Source organism: Diadema setosum, chromosome 15, assembly GCF_964275005.1.
Source record: "Diadema setosum chromosome 15, eeDiaSeto1, whole genome shotgun sequence".
Classification (NCBI taxonomy): Eukaryota; Metazoa; Echinodermata; class Echinoidea; order Diadematoida; family Diadematidae; genus Diadema; species Diadema setosum.
Genome location: NC_092699.1, coordinates 7,425,679 through 7,447,136, shown reverse-complemented (window position 1 = coordinate 7,447,136; position 21,458 = coordinate 7,425,679).

Below are 21,458 nucleotides of genomic sequence, written 5' to 3'. Positions count from 1 at the left end.
CACACAAAATTCACTCCAATTTCACTCTAAATTCACTCTTTTTTGTATTCACTCTTTCAAGAGTGAATATTTTCACTCGATTTTTTTTTTAGATTACGTGTGTATACTAAAAAATAGGTTGATTTCTTTTTTTTTTTTAATCTGATGGGTGCGCTCTACTAGCCAAATTTTGGACGGATTTCCTTCAAACTTGATGCAATATAATAGTCAAATCTGAATCCATGTAATCTGTTGCCCCAATGTTCCGTCTTTACAGGGTCAGAGGTCACAGTCACAACCTGTAGACGGCATACACTCATATTTCCACACATTTTTACTCTTTTTTTTTTGGGGGGGGGGGGGAGGAGGGGGATGCATGTCCTTTATGGCACGTATGCTCGACCCCATAATGTTGATTTAGAACCCGGCGGATACACGCCCGTTGCGTTCTATGATACGAATATTTTTTAATGCTGTTTTCATTTTGACTACTCGTATACTATGTACTTATCATTTTCAGTAAGTTTATGCGTGTATGGATCTCATCTCACAATTGCTGCCCCTTGTCAAATAAGACACAAAAATCATAATTCTATGTAAGTATACAGATCAAATAGTGTATACACGTATACATGTATTACTATTTTTTTTATCTTTGATAAGCTATCGTGTCGTCGAATGTTGTCACCAAGTGAAATTGCGTAAAGCGCAATGAAAGAAAAAAGAGGTTTGTTTATGCACAATAAAGTCATTATTACAAACTCGTTTGGTCCAGCATTTATTGCTACGGTGTGACGTGTGTACGTTTTGTAATTTGGGGAGGAATGAAGCGAAAACAAAGGTACGAACCTGAGACGAGAAACAATGAATCTTCATAAAACCAAAGCTCTTGAATGATTGTGACGTGCAGCTTACAATGCTATGCAATTTAGTGACAAGTGTACCTGCAGTACTTCAAAATGGAACATTTTTTCTCTAGAGAGATCAGGTGGATACAACAACCTCGAAGTGGAGACTTACATGTACTTCTGAGCCAGTCTTTATCTATATACAAAGCATTCATTGCACAAACATTACGCTTGAGTACAACTTCTTCTCTTTTCTTCTTTTTTCTTTCTTATTATATATTTTTTGGTTGCGAAGAGGGGCTTCTGCCCATACATTTTTTGAGCAAAATGGATGCACATATGTCATAATATGTATCACTCTCAAGGACATTTTGGAATTGAGTATTGGACAAGTTTTGCATTTGATTTTATCTATAAAGTGTTTGATAAACATATTTCACATAATGACGTAAATCAGTCGTCAATATCTATGTAAATCCAGTGTTCATAAATTCAAAGAGTGGAATGGTTGTATGAATCCATTCAAGAATAAAGGAAAAATAATACAAAGTATGTAAGCGGCAGGCGATGAATTATGAGTGTATGGTTCATAAAATAAGCATGCATGTCATTGGAAAAAGTGCAAGAAAATCAAGCTATGCTGTTTTAAGGCGCTTGAATGTTTTCTTTATCATTTGCCGTTATACACTGTATCATGTCTCGGCAAAAAACAAAAAAAAAAACAAACAAACAAACAAAAACTCTCTTTATTCCACTTTAGACCGGATTGTTGACTACGAATCATGTGGAATGTGTTTCACTGTTAATGTCAAATAGTTGACAAATAGTTGACTTTTAGAAAACGAGTTCAAAAGAGACCAATAAATTTACAGCATATAAAATCTGCGATAATCTACATTTCTAATAGACGCCGTCATCTGTACAGAATGATTTGCTATGCAGTTAAAGGGATCTTATTAGTTGTGGACCTAACTTCAGGTTTGTAACATTCTTTTGTGAGAAAAGGAGAAACCTCATGAAATATGAAAGAGAATGTAATTCCAGGTGGGATTCAACGTTTATTTGATAAAAATTGGCTTTGAAATGGCTTAGATATCCGAAACAGAACAATGTTTTATCTGTTTTAACTGTCAGAATCAAATTATACAACTGTACTGTACTCATTATTAGTTCGTTCAATAAAGTCTTTGTATTCATTTATGTATGAAAAATAAATTCAGAAATAAAATAGAAGTTATTAGCCCAATTTTCATCTCCACCAATACTATGCCATCAATAAATTTAAGCTGTTCGGCAGGAAGCAGTTTCTGCTGAAAACGAAGAGAGAGAGAACGATTCGCTTTATGAATTCAGCGTGATTTTGATCTGATTCGATGCGTTATTCATAACGGTGCTTGTTTAAAGGGCATGACTGTGGTGCAGACTATGAAGATGAACGTGGGATGGAGTCAATGACCTGCAGAGTTTTGTAGTGGGGAAAAGGATCACATCAAGTACGCATGAGATGACAAGGTGTAATTATAAGTGACTCAACTACCGAGATTTGAGGGAGAAGTTGGCGGATTATTTCTCCCTCCCTCTCAACCTTTCCTGTCTCGCCAGCCGAGATTATACAACCATATTTTCCAAAGCGGTCTTCTTATATTCTTTGCGGCATTCTGTAACATGATAAAGATCATGTTTGCGTGGATTGGAAACATCATACGAGTTTTTTTTTTCTTTTTTATTACATGTATTCTATGGCGGTCCAAGTCATGACAGGAGTCGATATTAAACATACCTGTGTTGAAAATATTGGGAAACTACCATTAATGTAAATTGCTTGGACATGATATTTCTTCTTTCGGTTCTTCTTTTTCTCTAGCTTAATGCAAAATTGTCCTTATTTCTTTTTGTGTCTCTGTTTGACTCTCAGTGTTACATTGCAATTGCAATGTATGTGATGAGAGAGGATTACATAAAAAAAAAGGGAACGAATGTTATTTGGAAGTCACTAAGATACATGTATTTTGTAGGTGCTCCGTGAGCAGTATTATAGTTATTCCCGTTATAATCACAAATTTATACACACACACATGTAAAATTATTCGTGTATGAGTTATGCTTATGTGTACACGTAAATGTTTTGCGTGTGGGAGTGTACACATGTGCGTTCGAAATGCGATATTCACAGATTGTGTTAATATTTCTTATCGATATTTATGTCTCCAGTTGAGTAATGTCAACTCTGGTGGATCAAAATCATATACACTTATTTATGATGAGGTAATAATGTCATGGCTTCACTTATGTCGTTTGTATGCCTGTTTACGTGTAACGTTCATGTTTAAAAATGTCACAAACTTATTGGTGAAATTTTAGAGTACCAAATTATAAATTAAAACGCATTTTATGTAAAGTATAGGCTTAGAAGCAGCCAAAAGTTGCATTAGTTATACGTGTATTCCATTTTTACGCTAAGAAAGAGACTTGATAGTCTCGTCATTATACTGTTATATGATTGTTCTAGAGGTTGTGTTTTTTACGTGGTGCGTAGCCACACTTTGGCTCGAATTCACGAAGGTGGTACAAACAAAACCATGGTTTAAACCATGGACAAAAACCATGGAGCGCCAAGTGTCGCACGGGATATTTCGTTACGAAATTGGTCATTTCGTCGATAAAATGACAGGTTTCGTTAACGAAATTATCATTCCGTGGACGAAATGTTCATTTAGTTACAAAATGTTGTCATTTTGTTACAAAATAATAATTTCATCGACGAAATGACTGATATCGTGACGAAATATTCCATGCGACACTTGGCACTCCATGGTTTTTGTCCATGGTTTAAACCATGGTTTTGTTTGTACCACCTTCGTGAATTCGGGCCTTTATGTCTACCGTCTAAACACATTGACACCTACACACACACACACACACACACACACTTGCAACAAACGGATCTCCTCTCCAAGATGGCATAACTTTTTGACGAAAAGATTTGAGCAAACTGGTTTAAAGCAGTGTGCTACACTTATTGACCATGAACTTCTCCAAAATCGTCATCGATAGGAGAACTTTCTGCTGATCGAGTCACGACATGTGTAGGTGAGCACACATTAAGCACATATGGTGGTCACTTTTCATGGAAGTCATTTTTAGGAGTCTATGAAAGGAAATTTTCACAGATTCTGTTAGTTTACGGGCTGTATATAATACGTAGGCGAAAGCGAGACATTGGCGTCACTTTTCCGTTGTCGGCGTCGTCGTCGTCGGTGGCGTCTTTGGTGCACTGATAATACGGCTTTGAGGTGTGTCCATCAAACTTACGCCACAAGTACTTAACTTAAATGACGACCTCACATGCTATAGACCGATTCAAGCGACTGTTCATGGAAGTGCGCCCTCTTAAGGCGACGCCATAACTGGTAACGTATAATATGTTTTCACTTTGACAATGTATCTCAATACATACCGTTTCAATGTTATCATCAAATAATTCTGACCTTCTCTTAAATTTAAAATCTTGACGTATATAAAAACCAACTCCTCCACCACGTTTATCATGGCGTCTATTATCTACAAAATGTGTAACTGGGTAAAACGCACAATGAACTTTCTTGTGTCCTTAGCCAGGATTCTGTTACAGCAATGAGTGAAAATTGGTGCCTAAAATTTTGTAAAAATGTGTCCATATTATCAAAAGTCTTCTTTATACTTCTGCATTATAGTAACAGTTGTATATAGGCCACCTGCTGCATCTATTTCCCAGTTTCTGCATGCCATTGAATTGCCTTTTCACAAGATTATGAGAGAAAAGAAAAGCTGTTATGTGGTCGGAGATTTTAATGTAGGCTAAATTTATTGTCATCTGTGTCGACTGTTGATGCTTTCATCGACCAGTTTTCATCATATTCATTTTCTCCAGTAATTTCAAAACCCACTAGAATAACAAGACAGTCATCAACACTTCTAGATGATATTTTTGTTAATAATCTCGAGAGTATTGTCATATCCGGGATATTTACATGTGATGTTAGTGATCATCTACCGATATTTACTATTATAAGATGTACCTATAACAGCAACATTGAAGGCAAGAGATTTAGACGTGTTTTTGATGACTCCTCTATACAGTACTTCTGTAATATGCTTTATAATTGTAACTGGGAGTATGTTGTAAATATGCATAATGTAGATGATCAATTTGAAGCCTTTCTTGCCAAATATCTCCTGTTCTATAATAAGTGTTTTCCACTACAAACGTGCGTACACAGAGTAAAAAGGAATGACAAACCATGGTTTAATAGTACGCTTAGAAAAATGTTTAAAAAGAAGTATTTATTTTATCGTATCTCAGGAATCGTACTGCCACCAATGAACAGAAATTTTAACAGTATAGGAACTTAGTTAATAAGGAAATACGTAAAAGGAAGCGTGAATTTTATCACAGGAAATTTAGTTCTGTGGGTGGGAATTTAAAGAAAACATGGTCTTTTATTAATGATGTAATGAATAAACAAAGGCAGAATAATCATATTGAATCATTGCAAGTCAATGATCATTTTATCGACTCTGCAGAGTCTGTAGCAACACATTTTAATGAGTATTTTTGTGCAATAGTTAGAAATATTGTATCAGAAGTGTCTAACTCATCTGCATCTGTTTATACTTACCTGCGCAATACTTATAGCCAATCTATGTTTTTAAGCCTATTACTATATCTGAAATGTTAACTATTGTAAATGATTTGAAAGTAAATAAGAGTTCTGGTGATGACGATATTCACGTCAATGTATTCAAGAAATCAATATGTTGTATAATGGAACCCCTGTGTGCAATATTTAATTCATCTCTGGAAACTGGGATATTCCCACGACAACTTAAAGTAGCAAAAGTAATTCCAGTTTTTAAGAAGGGGGACAAACACCAGCTACAAAATTATAGGCCAATATCTTTGTTGTCAGTTTTTACTAAATTGTTTGAAAAATTAGTTTATGCTCGATTGATATCCTTTATTGACAGCAATAATATTTTGTATCATCAGCAGTTTGGGTTTAGACATGGTCATTCTACATATATGGCGTTACTTAAATTGATGGAAAGAATATCAAATGCATTTGAAAATCATGAATTTTTGGTCGGAATATTTTTAGATTTAATACTTATTATGAAATTGGAATATTATGGAATAAGAGGAAATGTTTTGAACTGGTTTAAAAGCTATTTATCAAATCGCACACAATATACAGTTGTAAATAATACAAAAACAGAATTGTGCCATGTGAATACAGGCGTTCCACAAGGGTCTGTACTGGGTCCTCTTCTCTTTTTGATATTTGTTAATGATTTGCAGTTTGCAAGCCCTTATTTGTATTCTATATTATTTGCAGATGATACGAACCTATTCTTCTCAGGCCGGGATGTGCATGAAGTTAACAATATGATTAATTCTGAAATGCAGAAAGTGTATTCTTGGTTTACTGCTAATCGTTTGGTTTTAAATATTGATAAAACATGCTATATGGTATTTAAGACGGGTGCTGTTCGTTATTCCGAAGGTTCGATATTCCGAAGGTTCGTTATTCCGAAGGTTCGTTAATCCGAAACACGCAAATCCCTATACCTAGAGGTTCAGCAATCCGAAAATGAAAAAGGGTTCGTTAATCCGAACATTTGTGGCGTTATTCCGAAGGTTCGTATTCCGAAGATTTGTTCATCCGAAAATGAAATTCGGAAAAACGAACCTTCGGAATAACGAATCTTCGGACTGAAGAGCCTTCGGAATAACGAACCTTCGGAATAACGAGCTGTAACCATTTAAGACAAAGAATAAGGTAATAGATGAAGATGTTTTACAAATATATATAGGTAATGTCAAAACCAAGCAGGTCAATAGAGTAAAATTTCTTGGTGTTACAATTGATGATGGTTTAACATGAAAGGTCATTTTGATGATATTTGTATCAAAATAAGTAGAATTGTTGGTGTCATGAATTATCTGAAACATATATTTCCTTTAAAAATTCTTTTGACAATGTACCATACCATGATTTCCCCACATTTAACGTATTGTGCAATAATATGAGGTCATAGTTCGTTATATTTATTGAATCGTGTTTTGATCTTACAAAAGCGTGCAATAAGAATACTCTTAATGTAAATCCGTACACACACACTGCAGTACTGTTTAAGAAATTGAAAATCTTGAAACTTGATCAAATTGTGCAATTACAAGTGGCTACATTTATGTTTTCATACTTTAAAGGTGTCTTACCTGTCACGTTCCATAATTTGTTTACCCCAAATAGTGCAATCCATGCCTACAACTCTAGACGTGCCAACGAGATATGTTTACCTTTTTACAGATATAAGTTCTCAAAGACTACAATTAGATACACTGGAGCAAAATGCTGGAATGAGTTGCCAATTTCTATTAAAGAGAGTCCAACACTGTCATCTTTTAAACGTAAATACAAAATGTTTTTAATCCAAAGTGCAATTGAGTAATTATTTAAATAATTTTGCCATTTTCCCCTTTTTTTATTGTTGTGATGTTTAATTGTTGTTTTTGTTCCTTTGATGTAAATTGGGTCCTATTTATTGTTGTAAGGGAATCGGCCACGATAGGCTTTATACGGCCTTTACTGATCCCTCACGTGCTATGTTTATATACATTTTTCTCTTCTGTTTTATTGTGAACGTGATGTTTTCTTTTAAGCATGTGAAATAAATTTGAATTTGATTTGATTTGATTTGATAATTACATTGTATACATCCTATAGAAACAACCACGGGATTGTCTTAAAGTAGCAGATACAGATAGAGAACCACTTTCAATACCATATGAATACTGTTTTTGATAAAAGGTCATCGTGATATTGCTCTGTCTTACAAAAGTGTCAACGATTTTCAACGCATTCCATCATACAGTAATCACTGATTAAAACAGGAATATTTTCTTTGTCTATACACGCGCATATTTTGTGTCATATTCGCAGTATTGCAGAGATAATTTTTCTTGTGCAAAGAATAAACTTTGGCATGGTTTTGATATCAACAAGTTATTTTTGTTTCCCCAAATTGACCAGCTCATTTGGCATCAACCGCAAGAAACAAAAAAAATACCAGAGATACTTTTCTCTCATATAAAGGCCGTGTCACACCTTTCCGGGCAAGCCTTGCGTGCGACTTGCAAAGAACATTTTTTACAACCCGGAGGTCCCCGCAGATGGCCCGCACATGACAGTACCTAGCACCAGTAGGGGCCTACGTATCTCACCTGTAGTCGCCCGGAGGTGCGCACGCAAATCTTTTACCCGCAACCATGTTTAGGCCCTGTAACACCTTTCCGGGCAAGCTACTAGGGCTTGTTGCGTGTAGGGATTTTTCAGCATACCGGACAATTTCTGAGGGCGGACAAGGATTTGGGCAAGTCAGTGCATGTGTCTTACTTGCTGGACGCCTTCTACTTACAACTGTAAATTCTACTTGCGGGTATACTGTATGACCTGTGTGCCAGGCGCTTGGGAGCTGACTACTCAGTGAAGGAATTCCTCAGAAGGAATGGCAGAAGTCCCACAGAATGTCATTATCTTTGCTGCACACGGGGACTTCGAAGTACCTGCGTGGGAGTTGCCTGCGAGGTGCTGTCGCTAAGGGCCTCCTACTGGCGTTCTGCGTGGACCTTCCGGGCATCCCCGCGACTCACCCGGAAAAAAGTTTTGGTCATGCTCAAAACTTGGCTGCGGTTAAATCGGACTTGCCTGCGCACCCCCGGGCAACTACAGGCAAGTTTACGCGCTAGGTACTGTCAGGTGCGGACCAACTGCGGATAGCTCCAGGTTGCAATTTGTTTCACCGTAAGTCAAGCCGCAAAACTTCCCCAGATACGGTATGACAATGCCTTGAACATGCTCAAAACTTGTTTCGAGTGAGTCGTGGGGGTTCGCTCGCAGAGGTACACGCAGGACACCAGTAGGAGACCCTTACCGGCAGCACCTCGCAGGCAACTCCAACGCAGGTACTTCTCAGTACCTGTAAGTCGCTCGTAACAGAAAACGCATCGGTTTCAAAGCTCTCACGCACGCGCGCCGGAAGCAGTTTTGGATTGGGGGGGGGGGGGGCAAACATTGGAGGGGGCTCAAGATTAGACCATGCATATGTTACACAATATACACATACACACACACACACACACACACACACGCACACACATCTATTATATATATATGAAATACCAAAACATTGGCCAAAAATAATGACGACACCCCGACAGGAGTTAGCCAAAAAAAAAACAAAAACAAACAAACTGAAATTGAAAAACAGGTTAGTCCCAAAACACCGCTCTCTTCATCAGTTGCCGGGGAGCGGAAGGTGAAAAGGGTAGGAAAGAATCGTTTCAGAATCGGGCCTGCTTTTGCGAACATGACCGATCATATATATATATATATATATATATATGTAAAGTGGCGTACGGTGGGTCGAAACATGGGGGGAACCATAAAGTAATTTTGACGGTCTGTATGCTTGTGCGTGTGTGCGTGAGCAATAATGGGACTACAAGTACAATACATTACGGAATGTGATACATTCAACAAATAACGCAGTCATTGAGGAACATTGTAAGTTTTCCTTACATGGATTATGGAATGACGGTGTGAAACGATCGACAAATTATATACTGTCAGCAACATAAGGTGAATGGCATAACAATAAAATGCGAGCGAGTGAAGCGAGCGAGCTTGAAAATTTTGATATTCTACAGTTCCAAAACTGGAGTTTTAATCGTAGCAACATATTTCGCTTTGAAATAAATGGGGGCGCATCGGGCGCAACTGCTGGCAATTATTGGCAGCAACATTAGGAGAATGGTATAACGATTCAATGCGAGCGAGCAAAGCGAGCAAGCTTGAGAATTTTGACATTTTACAGTCAAAAAACTCCCGTTTGTAGCTATATCTTTCGCTTTGGAAATTAAGGGGGGGGCATCGGACGCAACTGCTGGCAATTACTGGCAGCAACATTAGGAGAGTGGCATAACAATTCAATGCGAGCGAGCAAAGCGAGTGAGCTTGAAAATTTTGACAATTTACAGTCTCAAAACTCCCGTTTGTAGCTATATTTATCTTTCGCTTTGGAAATTAAGGGGTGGGGGCATCGGGCGCAACTACTGGCAATTACTGTCAGCAACATTAGGAGAATGGCATAACAATTCAATGCGAGCGAGCTTGAAAATTTTGACATTCTAGAGTCCAACAACCGCCGTCGTATATAGCTATGTTTTTCGCTTTAGAAATTAAGGGGGAGGCGCACCGGGCTCAACTGCTGGATGCGAGCGAGCGAAGCGAGGGAGCTTGAAAATTTTGACATTTTACAGTCCAAAAGCTGCCGTTTGTAGCCATATTTTTTCTTTTATTCGTTTATATACGTATCTATTTTATTTTCTTTGTTTATTCATTTATTTTTATTATCATTAATTTTTTTTTTTTGAGGGGGCTTTTTTTTTTGGGGGGGGGGGGCAAAAATGCGTTTTGCCCCCCCCCCCCCCCACTTTTTGGATTGGGGGGGCGGCCGCCCCCCCCCCCCCCCCCCCCCCCCCCCCCCACTTCCGGCGCCTATGCTCACGCAGGTCACACGGAATATACGCAAGTAGAAGTTAAGTAGCACGCGTGTAGCAGCTTGAAGTGCGAAACTCGCAAACATTCTTGTCCGCCCGGAAAAATTCTCCTGCCTGTTGGAAAATCCCTCCTCGCTACAAGCCCGCGTAGCTTGCCCGGAAAGGTATGACACAGCCTTAAACAAAAAAGAAATACCTGAAGAGTTTGTTCGCAAAAACCGATAAGTCCATATTTGCAAAATGGAGATATTTGCGATTAAAGGTCAAGAAAAATAAAGAGAATATTAATAAGAAAATTTTTGCTTCTTTTGACCATAACTTCAAAAATGTACCTTTATATGTAGTGACCAATATATCATTTAAAAGGTATTATTTTGTACTTTATGACAGAGACCGTACTTCAAAATCTTCAAAAATGGACTTGTCGGTTTTTGCGAACAAACACTTAGTTTCACACGCAGTCCATTCAGGCGCGTAACTCCTGTCAGATTACATGTGCTGTTTTTCAACAAACTTCGAATAAAAATCTATTGCCAATTTAAGAAAGAAAAAGAATGTAATGTATTTAATTATCAATTCTCTAATTTACTTTACCTTTTAACTTAATTTACTTTACCTTTTAACTGCTGGATAATCCTGAACTTATTAAGCAAGAGGGTCTTTAAGCAGGGTTTGCTTTTTCTGTGTGAAAAATGTGAATGTTCATGCGTGTTGTGCCTGTAGTTCCATACATACTTTAACATTATTGCGTTGATCAGTCATTCCCGTCGAGTTGAAATAGCGCTTCTCCTCACACACACTCTGGATTTGGGAAAAAAAAAAAGTTATGTTTTTGACATTTCTTTGTTTGAAATCCTAATTTCTCATGACCCTTGATGAGTTTGTCAGAATTGAGAAAGTCTCCCCCTTTTGTTTTACGTCTGAGTTTGCGATAGGCACATTTTGTTACCCGATTAAACTTTCAATAACCTTTGAAACATTTACGACGTCGTTATGCTCGCTTCAAGACATCCTTTATGAGCCACTTCTCTAGAACCTCTTAAATTGTTGTCAGCACAACTGCCTCCTTGAAATCGTTGTTACTCAATTCACTGCACCCGTTGACAGCGAAAAAATTCCACTCGGACACTGCATAATCATCTGGGTACATGGATATGGCACTCAAAAGCGTCAAAACAACAGCAGGAACGGGAGCAAGAGGCTCTAGCTCTTGTCAAAGTTATCCCCAGGCGTATAGATCACCAAATAAAGTTTTATCATTTCGTTTGAAACATTCCTAGACACCTGGCAACGCTCAGACATTTATCGAAGCACTTAATGCGGACGTCATATCAGCGTAGTTTGATTTTTTTTTTTTTGTTCACTCTCGACCTCAAAAACCAAAATCTGTTACATAGCCCCTGTGATAATAATGCCAAATATTGCACATACTTGATAGTGCATCCGATTTTAAGTAATCCAGTACGCGTTCTCGAATCAACTTTATAAATAGATGAGCATATCAACGTATATCATTATATTTCTATGGCGATGTATTTACATCTAGTTAAAGGGAAGCAGTCCTGAGATTTTCACTGTAATGATAAATTAAGAAGAGTAAAAAACATAACCTTTCACCAGTTTATATACGCGTGGAAATGAAAAACTGTCTCCGTACGCGATTTTTGAAAAATAATTCCTGCAAGCGATCGTGTAAGATCCGGCAAAAAGATGGTACGTCATGCATGCCCTACTCACCAAGTTGACAGCCGTGCCTCTAAAAACCAATTTAAGTGTTGAAATGATTAGTTGCAATTTTATCATATAATGTGAACGTTTGTGGTTTTATTATTTCAAACAAAATATTTCAAGCTTAGATATATATAATCCATGAAAAATTGATATTGTTAACATAAATTCATATGTATTTTTAAACCAAATATACAATGAACTTCAAATGGGCACGGTCCTTTTCTAGCTTCCGTCCGTGTTGCATACTTCTTAGCGTAAACCACCACTCTCGCGCGCGAATTCTTACCATAAATGTACACAGTACTCCGTCTAGCTGATTTTGCCGAAGATAACTTGTGCATGAGAGAGTCGAATTCTTCAAAGAAAATATTGTTTGTATCTCAATATTTCTGTAAGTAGTCAGATATCGCCTTTCTTTAAAAAAAACAAAAACAAAAACAAACAAACAAAAAAAAAACTATGACGTGAGCCGGGAAGGGCAAACACAGGGGGTCGTAGGGATATGATTTCGCTCCACTTTGCCGTGCATGTCCAGTCGGCACTGGCAGCAGCTAGGTCCATGTTCAGTGGCACTGTACTGTGCAGTCCAACCCCGGCTGCAGCCCCACGGTAAATGAAACATAGCTAGCCACTTTCCTTACCTCTCTACGCTTTTTTCCCTCGATTTTCTTCGAAATCGATGCTCGAGGTGTTTCTGTTTTATAACTCGTCTGAGCAAATGGTCGGGATTGCATCTGGCTTCAGGAGTTTTCTTGGTTTATAACCGAGGACCACAGCCTGCCGGTCCACGTAAAAACATCGCTTCTCAAATGGTCCACGCACAGGTAGGTCACAACACGATATCGAGATTTTGTAGGCCCTAAGTTTCTTATGTTCGGCATCGTTGTACCGAGATTTCCCAGCTATACAGCTCACCTTTCACGATACTTTTGTGGGTCTGGGACGGAAAAAAAGGATTTTCCTGGGAAATTTTCTGCACGATTCGAGCAAAACTACTGATGTAAGATAGCCTGACCAGACGACGCTGAATGCGGTCGCCCCTATAGTGTACTACAATGCAGTCCTGTAGCTGTGTAGAACCGTGTCTACCTACAATCTGTATGGTAGGTGTTCAACCCACCGACCGGGTCCATAACGACCGACCGCGCATTATAATGGCATTGCGCGTACAGAAAGAAAATGTACGCATGGGACTACGCGCAGCGGTGTTCGATTCTTCACTGGGCTACGCTACCGAGTAAGATGTGGCGAAAACAACTAAGTATTCCCTCTAAATTACCGAAATTTAGCAAAATCGAATAAGGTTTATCGTGTAACTACATATAACTAGGCCTACCTTTGCTGACTCGTTGTTAGATGTAGAGTAGCCTTCCGTAATAAATTTGACGATTTTGACCGCAAAATTGTCACCGCCGCTTGTACGATCGTGCACACACGTTACACATACACATGACATAAACATTTTGTCGCCCGCTACGACCGTACGAGTTGATGCAGAAACGAGAAATGAGTGTGAAAAAAAAAAACCGACTCATCTAATTTATTTCAATTACGATGACAAGTTTCCTATGAAAATCAAGTCAAATTCATCAAACAGTCCTTCAAAAGTAATATCGAAGGATTCAAAATATATTCAAATATTATTGGGGAAAAAATGACGGCTAGAAAAAAACAGCGGCCTGTCGAAAAAACGCATTTAAGTGCTCTTTATACGTATTGTGCAGGGTGGTCGGTTGAAATGAGCAGGGCAACTGAGTGCGGAAAAAATGACACCCCACGCGTTCGAAGCCGCCATCTAAGAGCGCGTACCTCAGAGCGCATTTTCAGTGCGCGCTTGTGAATCCGGAGTATTTTCTCCACACGTGAGTAAAATTTCAGGCAAATTGTGAGATTTTTCACGTTTCTATTGATAGCAAAACGTTAGGTGTCCGGTATTATGAACACCCAACCATACGTACTAGAACATGCATGGGCGGCGACAGGGCTGCAGCTGCGCTTGTGATAGACTGGAATCCAAAGTGTGAAGGGCAAACCGCGTACGGGGTATCTACCGTAGATCTAATTTTAGTTGTACCGTCCACACGTGTACTGTGCGAATATAATACACAATACACACACACACACACACACACAAACACACAACGTAGAAACAATGTCAAATACATACTACTACAATTATTGTAGTAGTAGCCACCGACGTCTTCATGCATCCGGGTACTAGTAACTAGGGAGCGTACGGATAACGAGCAGAACACGGCTGGGAAGAGTTGTGCCTCGGTGACGTCTGACTCTCCGCCAGGACTTGCTTATTACTTAGCATATTCGCCATGCAGATTCACACTTTTTCAACCAAAATTTACGAGCTTATTTGGTGATTTGAAAGTTTGTTTTCGGTGAAAGTAGTTCATTGGGGGTACCAACAACAACATATTTTTTTTTTTTTAATTTCGTGAGGACTGCTTCCTTTTGTTTTAAGTATATGACACTTCCTTGACATGGAAGATTTCAGAATATTTGTACTATATGATCCTTTGATACTTGTGTCAATATCATGAATGAATTCATGAAGACTTCGATTCATGGGTACATGTAGGTCATGGACCATCGCCATTCAGCCCATGCATAATGACCGATAAAGTATCTTTGAGTTGTCTGTTCTGCCAGACTGCTTGAGAAATGGATGAACTACTTTGCCCTCGTTCAGGCAGTATACTTGTGTAAATATTATTCAGTTCACACAGGCGGAGAAACATATCGATATAGATATATATACTTATATATATATATATATATATATATCCGTGTGTGTGTGTGTGTGTGTGTGTGTACATTTCTTCTGGTCAGATTTATGTATCTCTGATGAAGCGAGTACCTAAATTTGTATTTTTTTTTTTCTTCCGGAACGCTCCTTCAAGTTGGGAAGAAAGTTATACCCTGATTAGTGATCGGCGTACTGATATGGTGGTAAATGAATGTCAGTGTGTATAATAATAGCACATGATATGGAAAAGTCTGTGATGAAGACAGTCCAACTAGTAAACACAGAATCCAATGTATACCAGCCTTCAAACACTTCGTGGGTAATAGTTTTTTTGTCTTTTGACCGTTTTTCTGGCCTAAAAGTAGGTCAAACATAGACCATGTAAGTTCTATTCCACATCATGTCCAAATCAGATTAACCGATTTGTAAAAGTTTCCTTCAAACCGGGTATGACGTAAGAAGTTTTGTTTTGTTTTGCTTTGTTTTGTTTTGTTTTGTTTTGGGTTTTTGTTTTGTTTTGTTTTGTTTTGGTTTTTTTTTTTTGCTTATTTAAAGTTGTAACACGGTTCACAAAACAGTGATATCAAAAGCTGCCACATAGGCACAACTTCGACTAGGTAATGCCATTACCATGATTACCTCACATGTTTTTAATTGAGTTACACTAAAGTCTTTCATACTCATATTTACTAGCTGAAGATCAATAGGAAAGAAGGACGTCACTTTTAAGTTTAATAAATCCTCTCCATCGTGCCAATGCCTATACACAAGAGTTGTAGAATCGCCATCTGTATTCATGATTGATGTTCGGTTGCTTTTAAATACGCCGTTTTTCCCACATTTATTCGTATCAAAAGATACAAACATGACAAACCACGCTTCTTGTTTGTTTAATAGAGGCTGATTTATGAATTATCTTTCATGTGAAATTATATGTGGGTAACATTACATTACATACTTAATGGATAAAGTGATAGAAATTGTAAGTTAAGAGGTGTTAAACAACAATAAATGAGGTTCAGCGTTATGAATGTTCATAGTGGGAGCCATGGTGAATTTGAAAAAAAAAAAATCCAGTGCAGACGTTCTAGCCGGATATTACAGATTTAAAGGGACGATATAGTGTTGGTGGACATGAGGATTGGGCTTCAAAATTTTTGTGAGATAACAAGAAAGCACTTTCGAAATAACACAGCACATGTCATTCTAAGAGGAATTCAAAGTTTACTAGATGAGAATCGTTTTGTGGAATGGCTGCAACATCCAAAAAACAGAGTAAAACACGTCCCACCTTTTATTACGATTGCTCTGTCGTCTGTTGGATATCTCGGCCATTTCAAAACCAATTTTAAATAACCGATTTAATTTTTAATAAATGTTGAATCCCTCTTGGAATTACATGCTCTTCATAAGGTTCTCATTATCTCACAAAAAAAAAAAGAATTAGAAACCTGAAGTTAGGTCGCAACCAAAACTATATGAGCCCTTTAAGTTTCGCTGCTTTCTAGTGCTGGTAATAGTACAAGACTAATATCTACTAGTAGTGACCAGTGTTTCTTAAGTGGACATGCATGAAGAGTTATCTGCTACTCTCGGTGTCTACTTCCGAGATATCCAATCTACATTGAACGACTATGAAGAGTCGCAAGTCTGATAGCGAAATGTGCTCTGGAAAAAAAAAAAGAAGAAATTCTTGCCTGTGTATTTTCTCAAGGACAAAGCAATTGCACGTAGCACAATGAATAAATGAAACATATTTGTTATAATAAAAGGAAAATAAAGAAAATACTCATTTTTTTTTCTCGAAATCATGTAACAATTAATTGCGTTGGTTTTACTCTTCCAAAAAATTCTAGAACAAGCTTTCTAGAATCATTTGTCTGACCTTTCTCTGGAGATTAACAAGATAATTATTAAAAAAAAATCTACTTTTTCTTCAGGAATTCAATCTGTATTTACAGTTAGATATTGTTTTATTTTATATGCACCGGATAAACATGTATTCTGTATCTCTCAGTCTGTTCTATTCTCTGTAGGCCCCCTTCAGCCAGGTGACTGTTTCCCTTTCTCTAGATAGGATGAAGAGGGCTCTGTTCCTAGAAAAGGTCAAGACATGCATAACCCCCATAGAGAGAGAAAGAGAGAATGTATCTCCGCACTGCGGTTCTGGTCTAGGCAGGGGGTTCATGTTTCCCAGGTCTCTTTACTGCAGTCCAGTCTATGTGTTCTTGTAAAGGTCTATTAAGTTTGATAAGTTGCTTTGGTTTGATTTGATTTTTTTTTTTTTTGGTATATATAATGAAAAAGAAATCAAGTAGATGAAGTGTACAGATTGTAGATATAGAGTATATAGCATTTGCAATAGACCATGTCCGTGTGGTGCAGAGCGATATGAAACAACTATAGTTCGTCAGAGCGATACACAAAATGCAGTTATTGTATCGATTTGTATTGTAAAAATCATAGCAAGCTTTTTTCTTGTGTGTGTATAATGTGGCTACTCTCATCACACTAAATTTGTCCCTACTCTTGTTTGTCCAGTGTAAACGCAAATTCAACTTAATGGCCTAATGCGTCTACAATTGCCGTTCTCTTTGCTTTAAATGCCTGCATATTAGTGACGCACAAGGTATACTTACAAACTGTATACATGAGATTCCCAAGTGCCTGCCTCGACAGATTAAAAGATTTAAAATTGAAATCTTAGGACAGACTGGTAAAGACATCTGTAGCTTTCATCTGACAAAAAAAAAAAAAAAAGAACAGTGATTTCATGAAAATAACAGAAAATCCAAACGCGACATCCATTGTGCTTTAGTGATTGCGAACCCGAAATATTTCTCCTCTAATGAAATGTATATACTTTTTTTTTTTGTCAGTAACGATGGAAGGAGATCGAGTGATTGTTTGTTCCTAAGGTGAGTTATTTTGACAGAGTCGAATATTCTGACATCATGCTGGCTCTGCTACAAAATTCGGTTTCAGAATCAAATCTTTGGCTTGTTTTGGTTGTCAAATAAAAGGAAGGACGACCTCTTGTCGCGATGATTATACATGTTATAAGCAACATTTTTCTTTTCAATTAGTTCTATTTTTGATTCCATACAATGCAAATAAAAGTTTACACAATAACTTGGAATGTGTTCGACAAGAAGTAAACAACCTCATTTCGATAAAAAAATAAAGACAACGGAAAATGTTTTCACGTATAGTTATGATACTAAATTAACGTGATCAGAAGACAACGTATATCAAATAGAGTGGCCAAATAACTTTTTTTGTCATCCCTGATGTAAAAAAACTAACCCCCACTATTAGTTCGTCCCACTAAATATCACATAATTATGTTCCCAAACATAAACATCTACCTATATAGCAATGAAACATCATACCTACAGACCGACAATTGGTCAGTTGTTTCTCTTTCTCTCCACTTCACGCAAGCACACACACACACACACACACACTCTTAACAAGTCTTGTAGAGCACAAGAAAAACTTATGTCGCGATAAACTGTCTAGTGGTTTACGAGGCTTTCACACCTGGCTAAGGCCCCAGTCACATAATGCCCTGTGTCCGGAGTTACGTCCAAAAAAAGTCATTTTTCATGCGGACTCTCGCGGAACCCTTACAGTCACAAGAATTTTGTATTAAAAAAAAAATACGGAAAATGCAGGCGATACGGACAGATACCATCAGATGCAGACACCTGCGTCCACTTGCGGATAATCTTACGAATTGACACCTTATTTGTTTTTTGTTTTTTTCGACTTGCGTAAACTTCCGAATACTTCTGAACACTTGCGGAGAGTTACGCAGTTACAGATTGTTATGAATAATTATGGACAATGTGGTTTTCTCTGACGATCCCTGCTCAGATACTGTATTATGACAACAATAGGTCATCACATCTTGGACTGTCTTATATTGTACACTAGGGAAAGCTGAAGTTATGTCACGTACAATTTGTGAAGACTTTTCGCATTCCTTTAATTTGTTTTACAGCAATAGAGGAAAAATGAAATTTTGAACTCTATTGGGTTTGAATTGATTTAGTGCAACTCAAATATGAATACGAAATGTCCAGTATACATAGCATAATTATACCACAAATGAAATATAATATTGATCGATAAGTTAAACAATAGAGTAAGAACAAAGGAATCACAGTCATGGAATAGACAAACTTTGCTTTAGCTGTAATTGTGCATCGATAGTCATGACTTACTGCGTTATGTTAAGTAGACTGATATAATAAAGTTACCGTAATGCTTGATAAGTTTCCAGATATAAAAAATAAATAAACATCTGGACTTAAGAACACGCCTCCATTTCCAAAATATAAAATAAAAAATGTAATACACATTCCCTGGAATGTAAAGTGGTTAAAGGGGATGGCTAGTACCTGATCAGTGGGAATCAGTGGGAATGTTGGGGGATGATTGTTCCAATCCTTGTGGGATTCATTTAAGAGTACATTATATATCTCTTGTTGTGTGAAAATTATTTGCTTCCGAATGGCCTCATATTCAAGTGGTGAGCAGTTCTATGTTTCCAGGTTAGCATGCCTGTACAGTGACTGGGCGATCGTTAACTATCGCCCCGACACTGTACTGGCATGCAAATTACTTGAATGTAAGACCATTCTGAAGCAAATAATTTTCACACAACAATAGATATATAATGTACTCTTAAATGAATCCCACAAGAATTGGAACAATCATCCCCCAGTATTCCCATTGATTCCCACTGATCTGTTACTAGCCATCCCCTTTAAGATTTTATAGAAATACAGTCGTTCTGAATTTAGTTTATCGCTGCCCCATATCCTCCCCAGCCAGAAAAGTAAATAATATGCTGGAACCCCATTCCCTACCCAAAATATTGACCTTTTTCGAATAACATACATTCAGAGAGTGCAAGAAAAATAAGTTCAGCACCAAGGGTCAACAATGTCATCTGTATATGGGTGCCACTTAAAATGACCATTTATGGGAGAAATTTCATAACTTGACCATCATGCAACTGTTCTGCCACTCCACCGCTCGAATGAGTTGCAGTATTCCTTCAGATACAACGCGCTGCAGTAACACGGGTGGTGTACTAGTAGGTTACCATAAGTCTCTATTCCCATTGGAGAGGAAAATGGAAAACGCCAAAGGACGTAATGTATTGTCCGCAGCACCCGTAACTGTCCGTAAATGTCCGTAAGAGGTCGTAAGTGTTGTAATACGTTAACTTGCGGTTATTTTCGGATACGTACGGTGGACGCAAATGAACGCAAATGGACGGGAGGTGAATTTTTTGCGGATAGTCTGCGTCCAAGCTACGGATAGTTACGTTTAGTCACGGATAGTTACGTTTAGTTACGGATAGTTACGGATAGTTACGTTTAGTTACGGTTACTTGTGTAAGTCTGCATCCGTGGAGTCCCTCTGCGAAATTTTGAACATTTCAAAATTTCGCAGGCTTGGCGCCGTCATTTTCCGTTTCTTTACGGATTAGTTACGGACAGTTACGTCTACATACGACCCTGCGGATGCCTGCGTCCACGCTGCGTCCCCCTACGTCCACTCATCCGTATCAATCCGCGGCCGACGTAACCCATCGTAAAGCACTGTGTGACTGGGGCATTACATGGAGTTGCAGACCGCTTTGTAACCACTACGCCGAACTTACGCTACCCTACGCTGTGGCTACGTCGTCGTCGGCATCGGTAACAATACGTCTAGCGCAAAGGGGTATGCAAATAATTAGACGAATAAATAAACATGTCAGTACTTTTGGCGTACAGCACAGTTCGCAAGCCTACGCAGTTTATACGCAAGTCTACGTAGCGCTACGCTTTTGTACGCCATGCCTACGCAATAGTACGCAACACTACGCTATTTTATGCCAATCCCTACGCAATGGTACGCTACTCTACGCCATGCCAGTCCGACTAAAACCCCTTTGAGGGTCTAGCTAAGGATTTACCCAACCACTTCTTTTTCTTTTTTTTTTTTTCTTTTTCTTTTTTCGTTTTTGCAGTCACTTGCTTCCGTCAAAATAACTTTCATGAGTTAAGGCTACGCAACATTTTGCGCAAAACTACGCAACTCTAAGCCTGGTATGCGAGGTGAAAGTGACTTTCCCATGTGTTTGCGATTATGGAATGGGCGAGAAGATGTCATGTGTCCGCTTCCTCCATCTTTGTTATCCAATGCTGCTGCTGTACTTTGACCTTTTTGACGATTTTGTTTGTGTCAAAGGTATCTTTAACCGTTTCTCATGTAATGATGTTTATAATGTGATATCTTTGCACACAAAGTTACATGTATTTAAATGTATGATCCTTTTCTGAGAGAAATTAGATATGGATTACGTAGTTAAACTCATGAATTAATGTTCAAGACAGATACCTTAAAGACCTGCGGAATTTACAAGAGTGAAGAATATTCAAAACATACATTAGTTTGTATTATATTCTCTCAAGTAAAATGCTATGCTACATAACTAGCTTAAAGATCATCTACAAAAGCAGTTCATCTACAAAAG